Source organism: Andrographis paniculata, unplaced genomic scaffold (assembly GCF_009805555.1).
Source record: "Andrographis paniculata isolate CXL003 unplaced genomic scaffold, ASM980555v1 Contig56END, whole genome shotgun sequence".
NCBI classification, from domain to species: Eukaryota; Viridiplantae; Streptophyta; class Magnoliopsida; order Lamiales; family Acanthaceae; genus Andrographis; species Andrographis paniculata.
This window is the reverse complement of record NW_026137591.1, coordinates 3,426,706-3,432,204: the sequence shown is the minus strand read 5'-3', so window position 1 is coordinate 3,432,204 and position 5,499 is coordinate 3,426,706. Positions and strand designations below refer to the sequence as shown.

At 31.9% G+C, this 5,499-nt stretch overlaps 1 long non-coding RNA gene across 1 annotated transcript; it reads right to left on the bottom strand.

Moving 5' to 3' along the window:
* Positions 1–478: 478 nt before the first annotated feature.
* On the bottom strand, positions 479–3,877 carry LOC127256723 (uncharacterized). Its single transcript, XR_007839893.1, has 3 exons — positions 3,699–3,877; positions 784–924; positions 479–698 (listed from the first exon to the last, which is right to left on the bottom strand). It is a non-coding gene; the product is annotated as an uncharacterized LOC127256723 (long non-coding RNA).
* Between the last annotated feature and the right edge of the window lie 1,622 nt (positions 3,878–5,499).

Here is a 5,499-nt window from a genome sequence, read left to right as displayed (position 1 = left end):
CATTAAAATAATTATTCCAATAAGTAATAAATCCATATGGTTACCCCCAAATGGGACTACTCCATGTATGTGTCGTATTATCATGTCCCATGGAGATTAATTACCATTTATGCATTAAATATGAGCTAACACCCGCTGATGAGTTCAAGTTGAGAGTACTGTCGACTAATAAATCAAATTATATGTTAGTGATCCTCATCACATAAGTAGTTGTTGTAGGCAGCTCGGAACTACAAGATACTCAATAATAAGGCCAACATTTATCAGTTTTGGCACTGCAATGTGCACCTAAATAGTGTAATAGGAGCATAGCCATAAACAATATCATGTGAACGATAAAAAATATAAGATCAGCACAGAATTGGCATAATACCAATATAGCCACTGGACCTACATTAACAGCCTATGTATACATAGTATTCTAACTATCACGTATGTCAAACTGAATATGCGCAGACCCAATAAACTCAAACAGCGTAAGGGTTTCACATAGGTAGCTTGAAGACAATGAAGAACTTTAGACATAACTCACCTAATAAAAAAAATACGGACCATAAGGCAAATGGGAGCAAAACATAGATAGCTCACATAGCCATAACAACCTACCATACAAACACATATACGTCATGTAATCCATAAGGCAAACGGGAGCAGAATGTTAAGGAATCGGTTGATATGCTTCAAGGGTGGTGTATGAGCTGAAATTGCCAACAAAAAGAGGTTCAGTTTGACTTATATTAAGTTGGAAGTCAATACATTAAAGGTATGAAAGTAGATCTGTACGTCCTTGTAGTTCCATTCAATATGATCTTCACCGAAAACATCGCAAATGGTAGTTGCCCCAGAAAATGGTCGGAAAAATAAGGGGTGTGTCTGGGACTGAGGCGAATGTCATGAAGACCTTGACAAGGGAAAATGTGTCACCTACAACATTCAAAAGTGCAATTTGTGAGTATGTAGTTCACCATATATATCAACACACATTCAAACTGTATACATAAAATGCCATAACACATTTGAAGTGTAAACTTCACAACTTATACACCTCGAGTATGTACATTCGGACATGTACTGCAATACATGGTATTCGACCCACGAATTAGGCACCAAAACACACTACATTCTAATTCCCTATGTGATTGCAAATCGAACTATAAACCAGTCATCCACTAATAAAACCTAAGCAAATCAGCAGATCATGTACAACATTATAAAAATAATTTCAATAAGTAATAAATTCATACGATTACAAATATGCATTAACCATCAATTACATTATTGGTATTGTCCACCAATTCAGGCTTATAATAACATACAAATAACAATAGCACATGTATGTATATCCTTAAAATACACAGTATACACAAAATTTTACTCACACATTTATGAAGAATACAATAAACCAAATTAAAACTAAGATCTTCAAAGAAATATTCTTATCTAAGAAGCAAATTAATCAAATATATAGTCAATACATACTATTTAATCTTCAGGCAGGGATTATTAATGAATCTTGAGTCTCTATTAACGATTCTTGAATTTTTTAGTAGAAAAATCAAAAAAAAAAGATCAGTTGAGTTAGGTTTGATTAAGTAAAGAAGATCTCACCTCTTGGACAGAAACATAAAATAGTTACATTGAGTTTCTTCTACCATGGTTGCTGCAAAAAATTCACAATCTGCACTGTCTCTTTATGGGATTGAATTAGATATATATATATATATACTAATATTATGCAGGTCTATCAGAATTAGTATGATAATTATGTATACAAAGAAGAGTAGTATGAGTTAATCTGGCCATATACAAAGACCATCACTTATACATTTAGGGAGAATACAAAGAACCAATTCTCTTCATTTTCTTCTATTGTTAGTAATGTCAAAGTTTCCTACAAAATGCATTTAATTGATGAAAAGAACAATTATCATATTTTGCAACAATTATTTGCGAACTATGAATAATTGTTCTTTTCTTCTTCTGTTAACTTTTCTTTTTCTTCTAATATAAGCATGGGCATCTAAAAATTCCTCGGTTAGCTATAATTAATTAAAATAATATAAATATATTAACACCAAGAGAATAAATGATAGACAAGGGATAGGAGTTATCCATGGAGTATTGTAATTCGAACCGGGACTTTATTTCAAAATGTCTGCAGATTTGTCCATCTCAATCTACTATAGCAACTATAGTACGGACAAAATATTTTATGTACAAATGATAGATAACAAGAAGTAAAAAGGTCTGCAAGGAGGAGAATCCTGTTGTTTGCTAGTGTACCGCCGATGCCAACGAACTTAATTTAGGAGCTGAATAATCCTAAAACCTTAATTGCTTTCTTTATTACCTTAGAGAGATTTAAGGGCTTAAATAAGTCTAAGGAATCAATAAGCATTGATGATGAAATAATTAGGGGATTAGATTATGAATAACATTGATGAGGGAAGATTGGGAAGGGAAGATATGATATTAATATATATATATATGTATGTATTGGGATGGAGGAGAAATGGGGGATTGAGATAAGATTTGAGCCATAGGCTGGAATAAAGCAGTAATTTTCAGATTTCTTAAAAAGTTAATCTACCAACAAAGGTGTCTGTTTTGCATTCATTTTGGTATATATAACAAAACACACAATTCCAAATAGTCGAATAATAATGTCAAGTGTGTGAATGTGTCATGTCTAATATATACCTTTTTCTTTCTTTTTTTTTTTAATAAATGTAAAAGAACAAGTAATATTTGAAACAACAACAATGTAACTAATACACACAAACAATTACGTATTTGAATTGTGTTTCTTGAATCCTTGAAAATACACACATACACACAAAACACCCTCCTCCATACAAACAAGTAAAGACCAGGTGCAGGTTGCATTCATACTCTTAATTAATTCACAAAAAGAAGGTTTTGTCGATTGTTGAATTCCATTGTTTAATTTTTTTTTTCTAATATATGTTTGTACCCTGCTATTGCATATTATTATTATTATTATAAATTTTTGTATATCCTGTAAACATTAAAACTAAAATTATCAAGAAAAGCCAAACACAAATTTCTGAAATTTGATTAATCAAACAAGCAACAAGCCAAAATCGTCCTCCGACGACTACCAAGAAAAGCCAAACACGGATATCTGAAATTAGATTTTCACTTCTACGAACTTGAATCGCATGGCTTAGTTATGAATCTCCACATCAAATTAGTATGCTACCTATTTCCCAATTGAGCATCTCTCAAATCAACGCCAATAAGTCAATCATTCTTATACTATATGTCATACTTACCCAAATATAGAATAACCTATGTAAAGAGAAATATTGCATATATTTTCTTCATCTCATAGTCTAGTGTCGTCTACTATTCTTATATAAGAAAAATTGATGAAACTAATAGGAAGAATAATTTTAGTGATAATCTCAACTAAAGTTTAGAATTAAAAAAAAAAAAAAAAAAGAAAAATTGCAAATCAAAGGGTAGCCCATCATATAGATTTCAGATATGAAAACTCGTAGTAATTAAAGATTGTTCAAATCACCCTAAGAAGTTTTGAAATATGAGAGTTTCACAAGATATCACGAAGGAACGATGTTTACCCAAGCGAAATTATGAAATCAAGCTCAATAGCTTGCCCTATACAGAAACTCTAACAATGAAGAAACAATCGTACCATACCCAAAGGTACTCACCAATGCGGATGCTCCCTGAGGAAGAAGTTGAATACTAATATTGCCCAAATCGATTTCTTCGTTCAGACAATGAGATGAAAAATCGTGGATCGACACCAAATCCTACTGGGGAAAACTTAAAATCCTTACCTGGACGCCGGTGCCAAAGTAGATGCTTGATCCCACCATCAATCGATTGGGAGAGGGGGAAATGATGTGCCCTAAGTTGGAATGTGTTGGACCTTATAACTGTTATGAAAAATGTAAGTCCTTTTTTTTTTTTTTTTGGTGAAAGTGTGATAGCACTTTTACTAGTTTTTTTAATTTGTATTCTTTTAAATTTTATTTATTATTTACTTATTCGATTAAATTCAAAAAAATTAAATGGAAGCAGTTACGAAAAGTATCGTAACTAATGTTATTTTTATCAAAGTTTACCATCTTTGAAATTGTTACGGAAAAAATTGCGTAATTAGTGAACCTGAAACGTTGACCGGGGGTGAAAAGATTTTGTTACGTATTATATCGTAACTAAAACAACCATTTGTTATGATGTTATTGTTACGAACCTGAACCCATGGTGAATATCATGTTTTTGGTAGTGTCAACTATTGCATATATTTCTCACGGAAGGAGAATCACTTATTGTTACATTAGGGGCTTGGAATTTATTTTGGACACATGGCAGCTTATTTAGCTACAAAAGTTGGTTTAACCAACTTGAAATTTCATATATATGGTGCAAGAATGAATTATCTTCCTTTTTGTTGATCAAAGGCTGTTACGTGGAAGATTTCATATTTGGAAACATTCATAGTACCCTTGTTAAGATATGGGATTAAGAGAAGTGAGATAACCACCATTATTGAGGTATTTCTGTTTAGATGTGTCAATTAGAACCACTTATTTCAATAGTTAGAAAATTATTTTTTCTTTACTTATGTGGGTTATTTGGTATTCTTTTGGTCTTCTCAACCAGGGAATGGTATTTAGTCTCCTCGTTTTTCCGTGATTCTATAAAAACATGCTCAAAATGTGAGAATACTTTGCCAATTTCCGCATTAATGAAGAGATGCGAAACAGGGAGATTAGAAACTCTATTGTTTTCTATAAGTTGCTCACTTTTATGTTGGTTGTGGTGGTTCATTCATGGATGCAGTTTGTAATACCTCTCATGTGCACCCAATAATATGGTATATAGCTTATTCCCATAGTTTAGTTTAAAATTCTTCTGTTTTTCTCTTTATATATATTTGCTTGCTTTTGGTAAAACATGGCTAACATTTTGAAAGAGTGTTACTTCGATCACATATATGTACACATTGATGCATATTTTCTTTCTTTTAATGTTATCAGCGTATTTGACTTTGTTCTATCAGAGCCTCTTGTTGGAAATTATAAGTGTATGTCGGGACAAAACAATTCTACTCTTGTGTATTATGTTTTACTATTATGTGAAATTGTAAATTATTTGTACCGTACCATTAAGAGTTTGTGCATTTGGCTAACTATTCCTCATTTTTTAGTAATTTGGCATAAGATGCATATGAACTCTAGAGGAGTTAATAATTGTGGGATAATAAGCATACTGACAAATAGAAAAGTTGTTGATTTACCATTTTGAAAAAGTTAGGAATATATATTATACTTGATCAAGATGGGGCGGAAAAATGTATCGAGTTCTTTTACAATCTTTTTATGCTTTTACATTACAAATTACCCGCACGAAGTAGCGCGCCACCAGATTCTAGTATATATATATAGTAATACATGCTTCCATGCTAATCCATTGAATATTCGGGATTTGTTTGATTGTGATTTG